General features: G+C 34.3%; 1 non-coding gene and 1 pseudogene across 1 annotated transcript; both read left to right on the top strand.

Annotated features, from left to right (window-relative positions):
* Nucleotides 1-11,842: 11,842 nt before the first annotated feature.
* LOC18431174 (cytochrome P450 71AP13) lies at nucleotides 11,843-20,664 on the top strand. Its single transcript, XR_016058641.1, has 3 exons — nucleotides 11,843-12,254; nucleotides 16,605-17,052; nucleotides 19,660-20,664. It is a non-coding gene; the product is annotated as a cytochrome P450 71AP13 (transcript).
* LOC148781797 (cytochrome P450 71AP13 pseudogene) lies at nucleotides 19,894-20,268 on the top strand (annotated as a pseudogene).
* Nucleotides 20,665-22,134: the final 1,470 nt, after the last annotated feature.

Below are 22,134 nucleotides of genomic sequence, written 5' to 3'. Positions count from 1 at the left end.
AAAAAATTAAAAATAAAACACTTCCGAAAAATCGTGACCGCGTGATAAATTTGGACGATGATGAGGGTAGGCGAAATCACTATTCATTTTAGCCTATAGATGTTGGGAAGAATTTTCCATATATATATATATATATATATATAATGATTTCATACAACGCTTGTATCATAGTATAATGCGACCACACTTATAGAAAAGTATATTTAGAGTAATTGTATGACCCAAAATGTTGCACACACACTCTTTTCATCTCAATAATCAATCCCCCTAAAAGAAGATTTAATTTGGACCCTAAATATGGTCAAAATTAGTCCCTTACATCAATAAATCTAGGTCATTCATTTGGTGAATTTTCAGATCTTGGTCGTTACAAACTCAAAATCATTTTCTTCTATTTTAAAATTGTTCATCTAATGATAATAAAGCCATCTAAAAAAAATGGAGAAGAAAAAATTCTTCTAAGGCCTAGATCAAAGCATCTGATCAAAATTGACGACCTATGTTAATTGAGCTAAAAAAATACTTCTAAGTTCCATTTTCAATTTTTTATTCTTTTGTGATTATTCATTAGAATGAATAGAGTGTATATTTCAAAATTTGGATTAAACAAACCCCTCAAAATATAAACGTTGGGCATGTGATGGGTGTGTTTATCAAAACAATCATTACTTTTTATTAAAAAATTATTTAAATGAGTAACTTTACCATCAAGCAAGAGCAAATTTGAAATTTTCACAAAAGTACATTGACATTTTAGAAGTAAATGTCCTGGAACTTTATTTGTAAAGTGCTCTTGTCTTTTAGCTAAAATTTCAACTTTACCATATATAGAGATAACAAAAGTATCATTTGTCTTGAAGTAATATTTACAAAATTACCCCACAAAAATAACATTTTTTAAAAAAGGAAAAAGCTTATATAAGGATGCACCCTTATAATGTAGAACTGTGGATGCACCTCAAAACTCCATCAAAAAAGGTAGTTTTAATGTATGATCATGAAAAATAAAAAGATTTTAAGTCTCATAAATAGTGAATTTTACAACATATTATCTACACCGTCTATTTTCAAGATTTCCATATGTCTATAGATCTACTCGATTTTCAATTTTTTAAATTTAAAATTTTATAATTGAATATAAAAATAGATTTTGAGATAATCCTAGGAACATTTTACATCAAAAATGATAAACTTTGAATGTGCACCTTACCTCTATAGCTATGGATGCATCTGTATGCCACTTGCAGCCTTAAAAAAATAGACAACAAAATTAATAAATCCACCATTCACAACTCTCTCTATATTGAACCTTTGTAATTGGAAAGGACGTGAAGTCTAGAATATCCATATATATATATATATACCTTCAAATTATAAAGGTTCAATATAGAGAGAGTTGTGAAGAGTGGATTTATTAATTTTATTGTCTATTTTTTTAAAAAAAGGTACTTTTGTGGAGCAAATTTGTAAATATTATTATTAGACAAAGGGTATTTTTGTCCTCTCTATAAGGGATAAAATTGAAATTTTAACTAAAGGACAATGGCACTCTACAAATAAAGTTCCAGGACACTAACTTTCAAAATGCCATTAGACTTTTGTAAAAATTTCAAATTTGTCCATGCTTAATAGTAAAGTTACCTATTTAAAATATTTTTTAATAAAAAAAAATAATTGTTTTGATAAATACACCCATCACAACTCCTGCTAACTTGAACATTTGTATTTTGAGGGGTTGTTAACTCTAGACAAACCTATATATATATATATATATATATATATATATATATATATATATATATATATATATATATATATATATATATATATATATATATATATATATATATATAGTAAGCCCTCTAACTCATAAAAAAAATGAGCCCAATGGCCCAGATTGAATCTGAGCCAATTTGACGATCATAGATGTACCCCTTTGCCATATGTCAACAACATTGATGAAAGGTAGTTTAAGAACGAACAGCCACAATAGAGTTTTAGGAGAACATTTAATACCTGTTCAAGAAAGAGCTTTTTTAAACCTGCCCTTGGCACTTACACGTGTCACCTAAACTGCAATTCAAGATACGTGTTTTCTCTCTCTCTCCGACCTTCCCATCAACCTCTCTCTCTTTCTCCTTCCACTCTCCTTCTCTCTCTTCAGAAATAAGCTCTCTCCCTCTACAACTATCAGGCTCAAACCCATCTCTCTTCTCAAATTCTCTCTCTTCCACTCTCCATGCTCTCTCTCTACAAACACCCATGTCTTTTTCTCTCAAACTCTTTCTCTCTATTCCACTCTCCTTACTCTCTCTCTCTAAAAATCCATATCGCCATCTTTGTCTCTCTGTGCAAAAATCTCATTTGTTCTTCCACCTTGATTTTCCAAAAAGCTGACCTCAATGACCATTGGTTCTTGCCATAAACTTCCTATTAGCTTTTGTCCCCCACCATCTCTTTGTTGTTTGCCAGTAATTGCATCCTGCTCTAATGGTGACATCAACAAAGTTAGCAATGCCACCAACGACTCTTCAGATGACCTCAGGTTTCAAACTGACACTGTTAAGGAAAAAATTATAATTCCTCTCCACAAATACCAATGAAGATTGCTGGGATAATTGTGATTTTCACAAATACATTAGGTTACAATTGTTATGAACCAATATAATTTGGAATTTCCATACAATAGCACAATTTTTTCACTGCATATTGGAACTATTATGGAATCTGGACAAGATTTAGAAAAAAACGTGACACATGTCCCAAAATTCAGAGTTTCAAATTTATTTTACAATTATACGGTCATGTTGTCCTCTTTATTCCATGGAATAGCCACTGGGGAAGATGAACCTAGCTCTATATAAAAGTCGATGGAGAAGATGAACATAGTTGGGCGTATGGCAAACGGGTACCAGAGTGTGGGCCTCATCCTTTTAGTTGGATCAGATTGAATCTCGATCGATTCAATGGTTATGATTGTATTTCGTACATAAATTCTTTAATTTGAATTTTTTTCTACAAGTCCAAATCACTTAAAATTTGGAGTGTCTATTCTTTAACAATTGTATAATCTAATAAAAATATCAAAAGACTATTTCTAAAAAAATTGAAATGACCAAAATACCCCTAAAACGTTTAGGGGTGTTTTGGTATTTTATTTTTTGTAAATTATTGTTTTAATATTTTTATTAGGTGTTCCTTGATGAGTAGAATGGAAGAGCCAAAATTCATGTGATAGAAGCTGTATAAAAAAAATATTAAAATTATATTACGAAATGAGGTTGTGACCATAAAATCGGCCTAGATTCAATTTGCGCCATTGAGTTTACACTATTTCATTAACCCATAGCTAACATGATCTTTTTCAGTATGTAATATAATATATAAGCTATTATAAAGTAATATAATATCATACAATATAGTATAATATAAACTAATATATTGTTAAACTAAGAGTTAAATATTATCTATATTAAATATAAAAGTATCTATGGTATATTAAATATTAACTAAATATAAATAATTTATTAATTATATTATTTAATATACAAATATAATATTATATAAAAAGTGTAAAGTATGACTACATACACGGTACCAAAAGTGTAAAGCATCCATCTTAAATGTGCATCAGGACCAGCTTGTGAAGAAGATGCAGTCATGTCATAACTAAATTCTCCTTTGTAACTTTTGTTTAACTTCACTACTGTAAATTTTTTATTCTATCAACAGATGTATACCGAGCCTTCATGTTAATACCAGTTGTGAGCAAACTTTGTACAAATTGTAATTAATAGAAAAATTTGTTTTGTTACAATATATATTAATAGGAATTTGAATTTTTCCTAGTATAAGAATAGTCTATTGCACCACGGGAATGTTAGAAATCTTGGGGCGTGACTAATATGGTATCAGAGCAATAGGTTTAAGATTCCTAGGAAATTTGAAAAGAATGTACTTTAAGTCATATTTATTGTATGTATAGATTGGTACAAGAGCAAGATCCAGAATGGTTGAAGCTAATATGGAAGGAATTCATAAAGTCTTGGAAAATATGCTTGCCCTAATGCAACATCAAATAGAGAACAACAATCCACCCAGGCAGTCAGCTATGGGAAATGGTGGATGTAATAGCGAACAATTTAAGAAATTGAACCCACCTTCTATTAAGGGTGCTGTAAACCCACTAGAAGCCGAGGGATGGATAATACAATTGGAGAAAAATATTCGAAGTAATGGAATTTCCTGATGATAAGAAGATGGCCATGGCAGTTTTTATTTTAGAAGGTAAAGCATAACATTGGTGGTAAATGGCAAAAGGAATATTAGTCCAAGAAAATAAACCCTTGACTTTGGAGGTATTTCTAGAGACATTTAATGAAAAGTACTTCCCAGATTTTATTCGAGACCAAAAAGAAATGGAATTTTTGGAATTAATTCAAGGAAGCAGGACAGTAGCATAGTACGAGGCCAAGTATACTGAATTGGCCAAGTTCGCTCCACATATGGTCAACAACGAAGCAAGAAAGGTAAAAAAATTTGAAAAGGGCCTTAGACTGGCCATTAGAATTAGAATATCAGTCTTAAAACTAAGGACTTATGCCGAAATAGTAGCAGAGCCCAAATTGTTGAAAAAGACTGCGAAGATTACGAAAAGAGGAATAGTCAAAGAACTCAGTATAGTAAGCAAAAGGCCAAGGCCGGTGCCATTTCAAAGCCCACTTGAGCCTTGTAAAAAATGTGAGAAGAGACATGGGATGAAACCCTGTTATTAAGAAATCGGAGCTTGTTTCCAATGTGGGATGTTGGGGTACAAGATCAAAGATTGTCTTGCCTTGAAAATGCAGCAATATTCGAAGCCTGAAGAGGCAGCCTAGAAACCTCAGACAAAGGGGAGAGTATTTGCAATTACTCAGCAAGATGCTCAGGCCTCAAAATTAGTGATCCAAGGTACTCTTACTTTATTTCAAAAAGCAGTTTATGTTTTGATTGATCTTGGATCTACTCATTCATTTGTGTCATCATACATTGCATGCCACTTAAGGGTAGAACCAGAACAATTGGAATACATTCTAGAGGTAGCCACACCTATGGAGAATTCAATTAATACCAATCTAGTATACAAGTCTTGTGTTATAAGGATAGAAGAAAAGTAAATGTTAGTGGATTTAATACTCCTAAAAATTCAAGATTTTGATGTGATCTTAAGTATGGATTGGCTCTTTGCGTACCATGCAAGTATTGATTGTTACAAGAAAGGGGTTACTTTTTGTATTCCGAATCAACCAGTATTTTACCTCGAATGTATCAAGGAAGTATATCCACCATTTTTAATGTCCTCAATTCGGGCTAATCGTCTCCTTCAAAAAGGATGTCAAGGCTTTCTTGCATATGTTAAAGTAGATAGAAAGGAAAAGATAAACTTGGACACCATTTCGGTCATCCGAGAATTTTCTGACGTATTTCCTAAGGAATTGCCAGGGTTACCACCTGAACTCTCTATTGAGTTACTTCCCAAGACAGCCCCAATTTCTAAAGCCCCTTACCGAATGGCACCCGCGGAACTTAAAGAACTTAAACAACAATTGGAAGAATTAGTAGATAAAGGTTTTATCAAACCCAGTGTGTCACCTTGGGGTGCTCCAGTATTGTTTATTAAAAAGAAAGATCGGACCATGAGGTTGTATATTGATTATAGACAGCTAAACTAAATGACAGTGAAAAATAAATATCCACTACCTAAAATTGATGATTTATTCGATCAATTACAAGGGTCACAAGTATTTTAAAAAACTGATCTTAGATTTGGATACCATCAACTCAAAATTAAAAGTAATGATCTTCCCAAGACAGCTTTCAGAATAAGGTATGGCCATTATGAATTTTTAGTCATGCCTTTTGGATTAACCAATGCACCGGCTGCATTTATGGATTTGATGAATCGAATCCTTAAGCTTTTTCTGGACAGATTTATTGTGATATTCATCAATGATATTCTAATTTATTCCAAGGATCGGGAGGAACATGAACAACATGTAACATTGGTGTTGCAAATACTAAGAAAAAAGAAGTTGTATGCCAAACTAAGTAAATGTGAATTTTGGCTTGAACAAGGGAAATTTTTAGGACATGTGATATCAAAGGAAGTATTATCAGTTGATCCTTCAAAGGTTGAAACCGTGGTTAATTGGAAACAGCCAAGTAATGTGACTGAAGTGCGAAGCTTTTTGGGGTTGGCAGGATATTACAAAAGATTTATAGAAGGATTTTCTTGAATTGCAACCCCATTACCTCGATTGACCCAAAAAATGTTAAATTTGATCGGACATAGGAATGTGAGGAGAGTTTTTAAGAACTAAAAGCTCGATTGACATCAGCACTTATTTTAACCATTCATGAGGGGATTGGAGGATTTGTGATTTATAGTGATGCTTCACATAAAGGCTTGGGCTGTGTATTAATGCAATTTGGGAAGGTAGTGGCATATGCATCCAGACAGTTGAAAGAATATGAGAAGAAATATCCAATTCATGACTTAGAGTTGGTTGCAAAAGTATTCGCTTTGAAAATTTGGAGGCATTATTTATATGGTCAGCAATTCAAAATATACACAGATCATAAGAGCCTGAAATACCTCTTCTCCCAAAAGGATTTAAATATGTGACAGATAAGATGGATGGATTTCTTAAAAGATTATGATTGTACAATCCATTATCATTCAGGAAAGGCTAACATTGTGGCCAACACTCTAAGTAGAAAATCTACATGAGTCTTTGCTCATCTAATGCTCCAAGAAATGAAATTGTTAGAAGAAATAGTGGATTGGCATCCGACTCTATCTTTTAATGGTGTGGTAAGTATGGTTGCCAACATTAAGGCAGAACCCCAATTAATTTAACAGATTCGGTCGGCACAAAAAGAGGACCCTCAGCTTATAAAAATTGTAGAAGAGGTGATGTTGGGAAAAAATGACAAATTCTCTATAAGCAGTGATGATTTGTTGAGATTCAGATGTCGGATTTGTGTTTCGAATGATGAGAGTGTAAAAAGAGTTATCTTGGAAGAAGCACATCACTCCCGTTATACTATATATCCCAAAAGTATTAAAATATATCAGGACCTGAAGAAAACCTTCTGGTTGAATGATATGAAAAAAGAGGTAGCACTATTTGTGTCTAAGTGCCTAACATACTAGCAAGTAAAAGCTGACCATCAAAGGCCCGATGGGTTATTGCAGCCTTTAGCCGTGCTAGAGTGAAAGTGGGAGCACATCTCTATGGATTTTGTCTCCAACTTGCCTAGAACAAATTCAAAGCATGACAGCATTTGGGTCATTGTGAACCGGCTGACCAAAGTTGCCCACTTTCTACCGACCCGCACGACTTACACTTTGGATCGACTAGCCCAGTTGTCCATTAAGGAAATAGTGCGGTTACATAGAGTTCCCGTCAGTATTGTATCGGACAGGGACACTGAGTTTATTTCTAAATTTTGGGCTAGGACACAGTCAGCCATGGGGACGAGACTCACATTTAGCACTGCCTTTCACCCCCAAATTGATAGACAATCAGAGAGGACCATCCAGACCTTGGAAGATATGTTGAGGGCCTGTGTCATTGACTTTACAGGAAGCTGGGATGACCATTTACCCCTGATTGATTTTGCTTATAATAATAGCTTCCAAGCCAGTATTCAGATGGCACCATATGAGGCCCTGTATGGAAGGAAATGCAGGTCGCCCATCTGTTGGGACGAGGTTGGTGAAAGAAAGCTTTTGGGGTCAGAAATCGTCCAGGTAACCACAGATAAGATAACATTAATTCGAGAAAAGCTCAGGACAGCTCAGAGTCGGGAAAAACGTTATGCTGATAACCGACAGAGAGACCTCGAATTTGAGGAAGGTGATCGAGTTTTTCTAAAGATCTCACCAATAAAGTGCATCATGAGATTCGACAACAAAGGAAAGCTGAGCCCCCGCTACATTGGACCCTTTGAAATCCTAGAGAGAGTCGGAGGTGTCGCTTATAGACTTGCCTTACCACCCGAATTGGCAAACGTCCATAGTGTCTTCCATATATCCTCATTACGAAAATATCAGCCCGACCCATCCCATGTCTTGAAATATGAACCTTTACCGCTCAGGAATGACATATCCTTCATTGAGCAGCCAATTTTTATATTGGATAGGAGGGAACAAGTGTTGCGCAATAAGGAGATTCATTTAGTCCGTATATTATGGCAGTACCATTCAAGAGAGGAGTCGACTTGGGAACAAGAAGACGAATCAAAGAAAAATATCCCAATCTTTTTCAGTAATCAGGTACACAAATTTAGAGGATTAAATTTCTTTAAGGGGAGGAGATTATGACGACCCTAAATTTTTTTTAAAAAAAATTGAAAACTAATAATAATAGTGTTAATAGAATAAATACAATAAAAATAAATAAATAAATGAAATAAAATAAAATACATAATGAAATATTTAGAACGATAATCATGGTGACAAAATGCACCATAAGGACCATCTTTTCTCTTACGTAAAATTACCCCTCAATTTAAATATGGACCCACGTTTCTTGGATATTTGATTAATAATTCAAAGCTACTGTTTTCTCAAATTTTTTGATGCTAGTCCATTTCTTTAAGGTGCACCTTTGGTCCATCAGCTCTTTTACCATAATTGAATGTAAAGCTTCTAAAACATTTCTCCTTGCAAGCGTATTGGGCATGGTGAGGCTGACGTGCCTCCATAAGATGTTGCATTAATTGTCATATTGTGTGGTGGCATTACCATATGTTTCAGTTAATCCTCTATTGATACATTTTAAATGATGTGATACGCTTTGCATCATGCATGGATGCTTTATAAATAAGTTTTCTTTTGATCTAAGGAGTGTCATTGAAAAGTCTTTCTCTGGTACCGTACTCTCTTTCTCTAAGTTATCATTTTGTTTTCAATGTACTCTCTCTCTCTTTAACATCTTCTTCCATCTAGTATGCTCTCTCTCTACAATTGTTCCTTCTACTTACCCATTATACCCTGCCATGGCTGCAATGTTCAGGTTTTCCATTGAAAACCTCGTAAGTCACCAGCCTCCTCTATCTGTTCAAGATTTCTCGAGACATCCTAACTATCTCTCATATGTGATAGATAGTTGAAAACCTCATGTGCTACAACCCATGCCACTCTTTTGAATCCAAAGCTTTACTTCCTCTCAGGATCTTATCCATGGTGCTCTCACCGCTCTTCTCTCTCTAACCAAATTTTATCGAAGTTCCCTCTTAAATATTATAAGTAAGTGATCGCATTCTTCTGAAAAATAATCAGTTTTTAATAAATAGTGATATTTCTGTCCAGCATCTTTATTTTATAAGGTTTGTGTATAAGTGACCTCTTTGTTTTGAAAAATAATCTTTTTAGTAAAATTGTGATATTTTATTTATTGTTTGGAATTTTAAATGCTGTAAATTATTAGAAATAAAGGTGATATTTCCGCTTTTAGTAAAAATATAAGATTTTCTTCTATTGTTTTTGAATATTTAGACATTGCAAAATTCATATGCAAATGTTTGCCTCATTATTTGAAAAACTGATATTTTTGCACTTGATTGTAGTATTGCCGATGAAATGATTATTTACAAATTGGCAATTCGATAAATTGTGATAATTCCGTATTTAATTTTGGATTTTCATAAAAGTTCGTCTTTTGATAGTAGACTGTTATCATGTTAAATTTCAAGAATGCCATTCAGAATTGTTACCTTTTAGAAATTATTGCACAAAATATTTAAATGGCTACTTAGAGATATTTCAATGGAAGTGATTGTTATTAAATTGCTTCAAGTGAATTTAAGTTAATGTTTCGTATATATGATATTGTTGCTTTCTGATGTTTAAAGAGTTTCAGAGATAATTTGAGTATAAGTGGATATGCGGTGATCGTTAGGACCTATCAGGTTATGTCGGTAGATACTATTTGGACTCATCCCGGGCGCCGGTGATGTATGATCGGACCTGCAATGATTGTTAGGACCTATTCGGTTACGCCGATAGGGTCTATTTGGACTCATCCAAGACGCCGGTAAGGTATGTTTCGACTTGCAGGGATTGTTTAGACCTATCCGGTAGGGCTATTGGACTCATCCGATACGCCGATGAGGTATGTTTGGACCTGCAGGGGTTGTTTGGACCCATTAGGACATTGCTGGGGTATATAAGTGACCTATTTGGGACGCCAGTAGGGTATTTTGTGGAATCCTTGAATTATGCATCTCTGTTAAAATGTTTATATGTATTTCCATCATTTGGATTATGTTTAACTGTGGATTTGTGAAAGTGCAATTGTTATCTATAAATGCTTTTGCTTTTAATTCTTCCTTATGTTGGTTTTTTTTACATGCATTCTTCAGAAAATGTTTATATCTTCAAACCATGATTATTTTTAGGACCATGATGATCACTTACTGAGTAGCCAAACCCACCAAACTATGGTAAATATTTTTCAGGGTAATTGCAGTCTCATAGTTAAATGCACATCAGGACTAGCTTGTGAAGAAGATGCAGTCATATCATAACTAAATTCTCCTTTGTAACTTTTGTTTAACTTCACCACTGTAAATTTTTTGTTCTATCAATAGATGTATACCTCGTCTTCATGTTAATACCAGTTGTGAGCAAACTTTGTACAAATTTTAATTAATAGAAAAATTTGTTTTGTTATTATATATATTAATAGGAATTTGAATTTTTCCTTGTATAAGAATAGTCTGTTGCACCTCGGGAATGTTAGAAATCTTGGGGCGTGACAGCTTGTATCAGAAAGAATCATTCATCTGAAGATTCATACAAATGAAAACCCTGTAGATATACTTACAAAGCCAGTCACTACAGAGAAGTTCAAGCTTTGCTTGGACTTGCTTAATGTCTCTCATTGTTGAGAGTGAGGGAAGCACCTCATGGCAGGTGGGGGTGCAGTAGCATACCTTTGTGGAGGTACAGGGATGAAGACATCTTCAAGATAGCTCGACAAAATTCAGGCCAAGGTGGATATTGTTGAGGATTGATGTCTTGTATTATGAGGAAATAGATCTGCCAAGGTGGAGTCAAAAAGACTATTCCGGAGGACCGTTAAAAGCCCGAAGGGCCGAAGGCCCATAGGGCTTGAGGCCAAGAGGAGTCGTCCTGACAGGTTAACTTGATGAACTCGGCCCCTGTGGAGGTTCGGGAACAGCAGGCCCCAAGGAAAAATTCGGATATATCCGTATATGGGATTCGATATATCTAGGACTTGATATATATATCCATACAAGGGTAATCCGGTAATTTATATTATCTATCTAAGACTCGATATATATTGTTGCGATTGGGGGTTCTTCTAGGGTTAAAGGTTAAAGAAAAAATGCAGATCTCTTTATAATTAAATAAAAATAGAGAGGCGTGAGGAAGAGAACGTATTGTAACCCTATTTTCATTGCCAGTAAAGAAGTTCTAATCTCCGGTGGACGTAGCCACATTGCCGGACCACGTATATCTTTGTGTTATAGTTGGTTGTCTCTTTCTTTTGTGTTTGTTTTTTCTTTCTTATTTTCATGAATTGCTTTTCGTTTCTATAGGGTCTCAGGCCAGGTCCGGGTCCATTGACACCGTATCAATTACGTTGTTGGAAAATTGATTGATAGCGATTCTGTTGTCTTGATTTCACTAACATATAGTGTAGGGAATCCATATTCGTAGGTATCATTTCTCACCCTGACAGCAGCTTTTCCATATGCATACAACAAAGTTTAGACTTTATGGCCAAATTTCCCATTAGTGTCCAAGACAAAGCATCCTCAAAGATTCCCTACTCTCTCCGAGAACCTTTCCAATCAATTATTTACTCCTCCATATCCCCTCATAAACCACTCAACCATATTAAACAGAAGGTTTTACTGAAGAAGAAACCCCTTTCGAAGTCCTAATTTCCATGTCTCCACTGCAAATATGCCTGCTAGCCCTTGCCTTACCTTTGCTTCTCCTCATATTGAGGCTCATCAGAAGGCAACAGGGATGGAGGGCCAACCTCCCTCCTGGTCCCTTGAATTTGCCTATGATCGGAAGCTTACACCGCCCCATCCGTGCGCCACACTTGTCGCTCGTCGTGCTTGCCCGTCAACATGGCCCCATCATTTACGTCCGCCTCTGTGCAGCACAGCAACTGTTCTATGGGTCCACTGACATTGCATTCGCGCCCTATGGCCTTTATTGGAGGCAGGTGAGGATCATTTCCCTGTTTTAATAGGTGATTTGGGTTCGAGCCGGATGAGAAAACGGATGGAAATATACGAGGCCTCGGGCATTGCTTTATGTCGAGGCATTCCACATTTAAGAAACCTTAAATTGTATAGGATCTAAACCAATATATAGGACTGCACCAATTTTGAAGTACAAACCAATATAGTAATTCTGAAATTTAAATCCTGCAATCTGGACATGGAATTTTTGATTCGGATGGCGAATTGGATGCCACCAAACCAGTACAAGGTAAATGTTGGTCCGGGCCCTGTCCTTCCCCCTACACCATATTTTGTTTTGGTCAAGTTTATCTAATACTTTTTTATTCCCTACAACACAAACCACTATTTAAATTTTATTTTATTTTTTTATTTTAAATATTTTTCGAACTTGAAATCGCCGATTCAATGATCTACCATGGATTTGCGGGGTGGACGATCCACACTCCACTTATTCAGATTTTGAGAGAAGTGGCAAAACTACCCCAGGTAACCTAAAAAGTATTGTTTTAAAAAAATGGATTAGTGACCTTGTTTGTCCATTTGGAAAACTATTTTGGATTGGCGGATCGATGTTCCAGATGAGTGAATCGGCCAGATCAGCCTGATCCAGCTTTAAAAAAATATAAAAACATGACTAAAATTTCTTGAAAATCTAAAGCTTATAGTTTTCCAAAAAAAACAAAAAAAAAGTATTACATTACAGGTTTTCATTATTTTAACAAAAATACATAAATACTAAGAACACGTCCCATGTTAGAATGTTTATCCATTACACTCATTCTAAAATCAAAGTGAAATTTAAAATAAAATTAATTGCTAAAAATAGGCCTATCTAACTTTAAAAAAATTATTTTTTAGTTTTACAATCTATAATGCCACGTGCATTTGTAAATAGGTCTTACATACTTATTTCTTATTTTCTCTTTTTCTTGAAAATTGATTTATTGAAATAATTATTAATTTTAATTCTGATTTTTTTTAATATTATATTTTTCTAGGAGTATCGTAATTAATGTATAGTTGGGGAAGAATCAGTTCCCGATCAGAGAGAGAGAGAAAGAGACGGGGCAGAGGGGGAGAGAATGAAAAATAAAAAAATTCAATCCGAGAGACGGAGAGAGAGAGAATAAAACTAGAAGCACGGAATCCACGCGAAACTTGTGTGTGAAAATGAAAAAAGGAAAACCCAGTCCAAGAGAGACATGGTGAAAGGAAAAACCCAATCCAAGAGAAAGAATGCGTGACTGAGAGTCAATAAAAAGAAAAGCCGAATCTAATACAATCTCAAGAAATGAAGACGGGATATTGGATTGAAATAACCAACAATTTAATGCAAGTAAAATTAAATAAAAACAAGCATAACATAAAAGAAATATTGGATTGGTTAATGATTTTCAAATTTATTGTGGGGATCGCAAAATTGTTTCACCAATCCAATTATACTTTAAGCTTTTTTATGTTTTTCCTTATTTATCAAAAGATCTTTGTTTTCCCTGAAAAAAACGGATTGTGTCCCCTCTTCTGTTTCTCTCCAAAATTTTACCATTTTTTTTTTTTTTTTGTCAAAAGGGGTAAATTTATTAATCCTTGGTGGCGTATGAATTATTGAAAGAAAGTTTGGTGAGGGGACCATCTATTTGTCCTTCATTGTTAACACTCAAGAGAGAGAATTAATATTAAATAAGATCATCGTTGATTGCAGGTCGAAACTGCGGAGCAATTACGCTCTGTTTGTGGGGGCGCTTGGTAAAAAGTTTCAAAACAAAAAATTATTTTGAAGGAAAAAGTTTATATAAGGTGTCAACTGTAGAAGCACCTAAAAAACCTACTGAAAGATGATGTTTCATCAATAGAAAATTCTCCAATTGATTATCATGATCTTGATATACATGAATATGAAAGAAAAATTGAATTTCAATTTTTAAAAATAATGCATCTTATAACACATTATCTAGACTATCCATTTTCAAGATTTTCGAATGTTTATAGATCTACTAGATTTACACCATTTTCAGAGCTTTCAATTTCATTATAGGGGTGAAAAATAGACTTTTAGGCCATAATCAAAGTTTTGGCATTGAAAATACATCTTCTAATGAGATTTTGAGGTGCACCATATCGTGATTGTCTAATGAGACCAATTACCTCTGATACAAGGTGATTACAATTAATCATGACTATTGGACGTGAAATTAGGTGGCTGTATATATTTCATTGACTAAGCTCAAAGTTTAAAAGATTTTCTCGAACTTTGTGACACACTAGATATCAAATTTCACATCGGATGGTTATAAGTAATTGTGACCTCCCTGTAGCCAAAATAAATAGTCTCATTGTAGACAATCCCCCTTAAAAGGCACACCTATCCTAGAATTTTTATAGTATTAGATCCCTTTATTTTCTTCTGACATGTGTCCTCTCTTAACCGTGGCTTAATATTGTAGGATAAGTATACCAAATTTTTCTTATGTCTTTGATGTCCCTTATATATAAATAAGGGAAAATATCTCCATATCTCCTATTTTTAGATTTTATTTTTTGATAAACTCAAGATTTCAAAAGATATCTTCTAACTCCTTGCCACTTTACCTATTTTTTAATCTAAACAAATGTGAGAAAGACATAATCTTTCTAAACCCAATCATATCTCTCTTCACTTATACACTCCAAATTTCTGTCTTTCTCTCTCTTCATGCCTCTCTCATTATCTCTCTCCACCCATATTTTTCCAAACACCTCCCTCTCTCTCTCTCTTCCGGGTAACCTCTCACCTCCATGAAGCCCGTCTCTCTCTATAAAAATTTGGGAGGATGGCTTTTAGAAAAGGCTCGTCTTTTTAAATTTGTTTGACCTAAAAAAAAAAGGTTTAAATTAGCTCTGAGGATTAGAAGAAATAAAATCTACAATTTTTATGCTTTAAGATATCTTTTAAAACCTTGAAGCTATTGTGAAATAAAACCTAAAAATAAAAAGTATAAAGATATTTTCCCTATAACTAAATCCGAATCCATTTATAACAGTTGCATTTTTTTCACGAACGTAAAATTGAGTGAGTTAAAGTTGTTTACAATGGTTGCTTTTGAAGAAGCATTCGCTAATATTATCCTTACTTTAGTACATTACTAAATTTTCTAAATTTTTTCTCTACACGTACATATTGTTGCCAATGGTATGTATAACGACACGGCCTTTATGGTACCCTTTTACATGCCTAGGTGTTTTATTATTGAAAAGGTTTTCTTGGTCTAAAGGTAATATGAAAAGATTACCTAGGAGATCTAGAATCTATGAATAAGATCCTTTCACTTAAATACCTCTTCAACTATGCTCAAAATGTGCCAATTTATTGTTTGGAATCTTCAACTAGCAGTGTTATTTTAGAAATTTCTCTCATAATACATCTATTTTATTGAGAAAATATCCCACTTGTTCTTGATTCCAAACCCTAAGCATGCCATTTTTTTGAAAAAAACACATGTTCTTAGTTTGGATTACGAAACAATTTGAGATAATTTTATCATTTAGGTCAGAGTACCTAAATCAAGTGAAATGATATAAATCATCTTTTACGTAGGTAGGAAATTTGAACACATAATGGTATTTATGCCATCTGACTTGGGCCATCTAAAAACGATAAATTACTCAATACATCCACCTTGTACAGGATTCTATATATTGAAGTACATCTTTTCAGAGAAAATAAAAGAGGGAAGGTCTTGCGTTAAATGGTCTTTTTAAAGTAATAATTTAGTTGAATCGATAACCGCAGTGGTTTTCTAAGCTAAGCTTAACATTTTACTCTTTTTTTAGAGTGATTTATATACGGTCCCTATAATATTTTCTAAAATACAAAATGCTCCACTTTCAACCCACTTTTTTTATTATTTCCAAAATTGCTCCTCGGTATAAAGATATCATCCTCAATATGAATTTTACTTTTTTTTTTTTCTTTTAGTTTTTTGTTTATAGGGCATTACCTCAAGCTTTAGGGCAATGCCCTACTAACAAAAAACCTAAAAAAAAATAAAAATAAAAATTCAGTGCAAGAATGTCCACGGATCGAAAGGTAATTTTGAAAAAAAAAAGGCAAGTTGATCGACTTTCTTTGTAATTTCTACCTATAAATAAACCATTTCGGTCGATATGTAAATTGCTCTTTCTTTTAAGAGAATTTGAAAATCAAATTAGTGCTCGTCTTTAATTTGAGTAATCGTTTTCTCCCTATAAATGAAGCATTTCGGTCGATACGTAAAATGCTCTTTCTTTTAAGAGAATTCGAAAATCAAACTAGTGGTCGTCTTTCATTTGAGTAATGGTTTTCTCCCCAGGTGAGAAAGATATGCATCCCGGAGCTATTCAGCACAAAGAGGGTGCAATCCTTCAGATCCATGAGAGAACAAGAAGCAGCACATTTGGTGAGCTCAATACGTTCATCATGCAGGGTGGGCGAAGTCGACCTCACCAAACTTCTAGGCCCTTTCGCTAATGGCTTACTGTGCCGTGTTGCGTTAGGGAAGAACGACTGCGAAGGTGGGGAGTATGAGAGGGAGTTCAAGCGGATGTTAGAAGAGTACCAAGTATTGTTCGGGGGTTTTAGTTTGGGAGATTTTTTCCCCTATTTAGAAGGATGGTTGAATTTGATCACCGGAATGGCATCGAGGATGAAGAAGACTCTGGAGGATTTTGATCGATTTTTTGATCAAGCGATCCGGGATCACCGCAGGAAATCGAAGGTTCCTGGGGGTGAGAACGATGTGAAGGATCATTTTATCTCAGGTACGAAAAGTTCACAACAACCTTTATTAATATGTGAAATCTAACCGTCTTGAATGCATAATAAAATTCAAAAAACTTCCTTTGTGCATAGCGAGCCTGATTAGTAGAACACCTCTAGCCATCCAACTTCAAATTTAGCAGCTGGAAATCATTATAACCTCGTATTACAAAAGTTAAATGTTGCCCTTTTGTACTGCTCATTACTTTAATTGAGTGATATGTTCTTAGAAATCAATTGCAATTAAGCCTCTTAGCGCACTATTCAAGTACTGCAGCGGTAGTGAGAGAGAGCAGACTTACCAAAGGGTCACATTCCATAACATCACTCTTTGCATTCCTCTATGACGTTGCTCCACTAAATCAATATGATATAGAGTATCCGCACTCAATCTTGATCATTGTGGACTTTTCCAAGATTCAATCTATATTTGCGGTCCTCATGTACTCCGAAACGAGTTCACCAAACCCCACTTTTGCCTTTTTCTTTTTTTTTTTTTTTTTTTCTTGACGTCATTTAATCTTTGATTTCTTTGATAGAACACTGGAGTGCATAAAACATTGTTTGAATTTTATAATTTAATAAGAAAGAGAATCATGATAAAATTTTTAGGGTGAGTATGATTTACTACGTTGCACAAGCAAACAATATAAAAAAATTTTAAAAACTAAAAATAAGAAAAATACCCCTAAATACTTCAAAGGTATATTGTTATTTATTTTTGTCAATTGTTTATATTTTTTAGAGTGATTTACGTATGGGCGTTAAATTTTTTTCTAAAATAAAAATGCTCCTGGAGGTGGAAATTACAAAGGTCTTTCAACTTTTTCTTTTTTTTTTTTTCAAAATTGCCCCTTGGCCCAAGGATATTCTTGGACCGAATTTTAATTTTCTTTAAAAAAAATTTCGTTAGTAGGGCACTAACAACATTTTCTTTTTTCTTTTTTTTTTTTTTCAAAATTGCCCCTCGGCCCAAGGAAATTCTTGGACCTAATTTTAATTTTTTTTTAATTTTTTTCGTTAGTAGGGCACTACTTTTAAATTTAAGGCACTGCCCTACTAACAACAACACTAAAAAAAATTAAAATTACTGAGGATTCCATCCTTGGATCAAAGGATAATTTTGAAAAAAATAAAAAAAAGGTACATTGACCCACCTTCGTTGTAATTTCTCACTATAAATTTGAACACAAACTAATGTACTATAAAAATTGTAAAATTAAATACATGGGCATACACTTAATTGTCTGATCAAGAATCAGACAATTGAGAGAAAAAAGTATTTTAACACAGGAAAAACATTAGTCCCTTTTAGATCAGACAACGAGAAAACACAATCACATATCTTTTACATGTGTGTGAAACCACATAAAAAGTTTACCCACTCCCGTATGCCCTTGTTGCTATGTCTCTAGAGAGGCCTTTTACCAATGGCTCAAAGCTTGTTGGTAGTTGGACAAACAAGTGGTTAACCTCCAAACCATGTATCATTTCATTTTCTAACGTTACTTGATTATTTTGGTTTTTTAAATTGCAATCAATCGAATTGGTAGCATTGCAGATTAATTCTTTGATAATATACAAATTTCACTGTTTGGTGAAAATCAAGATGCTCCTTGAATATGATATTTTATTGAAAGAAACCGCAACTGATTTTACTAGAATAAAAAATGCTTTAAAAGGAATGCCTTTTTTAGTTCTCTTATAATATTAGCGTTTTTTTTTTTTTCTTTTCTTTTTCTGATTGTTCAGCCACAAGAATCATACTTCCAGTTGTGGTTTGTGTGAGCGTAGGATACGTATCATGATATCAGAGCCATAGACTCCGAGCTCTGCTGGATTGTCATGATGGCTTTGGCAAATTCGTCTCTTAATTGTGATTTGTTCTTCGCACATCGAAATAGTGGAAATTGTTTTTCATTTATTAATGAATAGCGATATAAGTTCCAATGAACTGAAGTAGAGGAAACCAATAGATGAAGGAGATATTTCAAGATTTTGGATCACTTTTGCATGCCTTTTCACGGTTACAGCTTAGAACAGACTCTAGTTACAATTTACAAAATTTAGTTTGATATTGCTAATCATAAAGTGTTTGATCTTTTCTTTTTATAGAGATCAGATCCATAGCTGAGCTTTCCTTATTTATGCATGAATAAATATGTAGGATTTCGGCCTGATCTTGATTGTAATTCTTTTTGACTTTTAAAAATGAAACCAACGCCTAGTTCAGAATTACCCTACCCCCCATCCCTCCCCCATAACCAACAAAAAAGAAAAAAGAAAACAAAACAAAAGTGACAATGTAATCAATGGCTTGTTCATCTTTCACGATCTTTGCTTTTTTGACAAATTTATACGATTGTAAGCTAAATCAATCGTTTTTTTTTTTTTGCCTTTTAAGATTCTACAAAATTGAAATTGTTTCTATTGCCTATATCTCTATGTAATATATTGACATCATCTTTCAATAAAATGTTTTGGAGCGTTGGAATTTGCATACCAACCAACAATAGTGGTTATTTTTTAATAGCAATTTACGAAATGAATCATTATCTTAAATATCTCTATCTATGTGTTCTTTGATACAATATTCATTGGCTTTCTAGGACATGTTTGCCGCCGGTACAGACACAACATTCATAACCCTCGACTGGGGCATGACAGAGCTCATTAGGAATCCAAGGGTAATGAAGAAAGCCCAAGACCACATTAGGAGCAAAATTGGACACAAAGAACAAATCGAGGAGAGCGATTTGCAAGAACTAGATTACTTAAGAGCTGTAGTAAAAGAGATATTTCGGTTACACCCAGCTGCCTAGGTGTTGCTTCCTCATTTATCCATGGAAGATGTGAAGATAGGTGAGTACAATATTCCAGCAAAAACCCGATTCTTTGTCAATGTCTGGGCAATCGGAAGAAATCCCAAATCTTGGGATAACCCTGAAGAGTTTTGCCCTGAGCGATTTATGAATAGTTTGATTGATTTTAAGGGCCAAGACTTAGAGTTGTTACCATTTGGTGTTGGTCGTCGGAGTTGCCCTGCCATTACATTTGGAGCAGCCACAGTGGAGCTTGCCCTTGCTAATCTCCTCTACCACTTCAACTGGGAGCTACCCCCCGGGGTGAGACCAGAAGAATTCGACTTGACAGAAGTATTTGGTATAACAATGCATAGGAAAGAACACTTAGTTGTCGTTGCCAAACCATATAACTGATCGATGAGCATAACTTCTGTTTTTCAGTTGTGAAGTGCCTATTGAAGTTTTATTGATGGTCAGGGGGTAACAAGTGCAAATTGTGCGGACCATACAGCCATCCATTTGCTGGGGAAGGATAATTAGGAACAGAGTCATATTCGTTGGAGCATGTTATTAGAGGTTAGGTAAAGGAACATAGTTCCTTTCAGATTTCCCGTTGGATTTCTGTAAACTTTTCATGCTTGGGTATCTTGGAATTCATGTGTGATATAATTTCAAATAGCTATATGTGCTGTTATTTAAGTGTACAGTAACTAGCTCCATGGAAGACTTCAAACTCCAATATGTTATGGCTTTTGTGTAATTTTTAGACTCCCATATATAAAAGAGCCCCTTTCAAGATTTCCTTTTTAATCTTGATTCCTATTTAAGTCCCTTAGATTTATCTTTCGAAGATATTCTCAATTACATTTTATTTGAAATATCCAACCTGTTCTGCTTTATATTCTCTTCTTTCTCTTCATGACACAAAGTCTCCAATTCTATGGAAGTCCTTCCATCCACAAGGAGCAAGCCATCGGAAAAATTACCACCAAAGAATAATCTCTAGATTATGAATATTCCTTGACTCTAATGACAAAACGACATGAGTTTGGCTTTATAAAAGGTGCTTTTACTGTGTGAAACTTGATTAAAGGCCATGCGATTGAGAAAATTCATGCATGGTCGGCGAAAAGATAATTCCAAGCAAAGATGTTTTAACTTCAAACCTATGATCGGAAACTCATCCACAATGCTCTATATGAAACCATGTAACTCAAACGCAACGCTCGAACGATTTTGAATCGAAATCCTAAACGGAAATGAATGTGAACAACATTTGGTTCTAAGAGGGCGAAGCACAATAATCTGACATTTTGCTCTGGCCCTCAACACCCTAAGCAAGGGGCCGTGTGCACAAAAGTCACAATATAACAGTTTTCAAATACCAGATTCTACAAAATACTCAATCCACTTATCTCCTTGTTACACATATATTCTTCAATCATTATTGGCAAGAAATCCAAGGTCTGCATACACATATATGTGCGGTTCTTGAAATTTTCGCCCCTCTTATTCGGGATGCATTGAACTTCTTTCAATGCTAACATAGGATGGATAAATAATTACCCATTTCATAACATGGTCTACGAACTTTGTTTCCATATGGGGGAAATTTTGCCATTTCAACTGGCACAATGTTGGATTTGGTGCTATCCCAAATCACCTATATAAAGAAATCTCATTTTATGTGGGATTGAGATTAAGATTGATAGTGGTACGTTTCTTAAAGAAAATAGAAATCCAAAAAGATTAGGACTCTTTGATATATCTCTTGGTTTTGAAATATATGTGACATCGATAGGAAGTTTCCTATTTTGTATGGATTCATAACTTATATTATATATATATATATATATATATATATATATATATATATATATATATATATATATATATATGGGAATGGTGGTTCCTTTATAGAGAGGGACGCAGAGCTTCTTGTGTATAAGATACAATTTCCTCTAAGAGAAGAGAGCTTCCTATACGGAGAAGCATTGTGATTGTACCTCATGAAGATTGAGAAGCTTGTTTCTTGTAGAGAAACGGTTCTCATTGAGATTTTAAGTTGTTTCCCCTTTTAGTTAGAGAAAAAATCAGTTTCACCATGCTCTCACATCTCTATCTGGTGTTGTTGGTAATGGTTGTCAGATGTAAAGAGAAGGCATGACGAGTGGTTTAAAAGGGTTTGCTCGACTGGGTTTTGTTGAGGGTTATAGAGGTAACTCTATGTTCCAAAATCTTTAATGTAACTTTCATTGGTATAGTGGATTTCAGTTTGCT

This window comes from Amborella trichopoda, chromosome 6, assembly GCF_054954075.1.
Source record: "Amborella trichopoda isolate Santa Cruz 75 chromosome 6, AtrichopodaSantaCruz75HAP2 v2.0, whole genome shotgun sequence".
NCBI lineage: Eukaryota > Viridiplantae > Streptophyta > Magnoliopsida > Amborellales > Amborellaceae > Amborella > Amborella trichopoda.
Note: the sequence above shows the minus strand (reverse complement) of the source record. Positions and strands in the feature narration are given on the sequence as shown.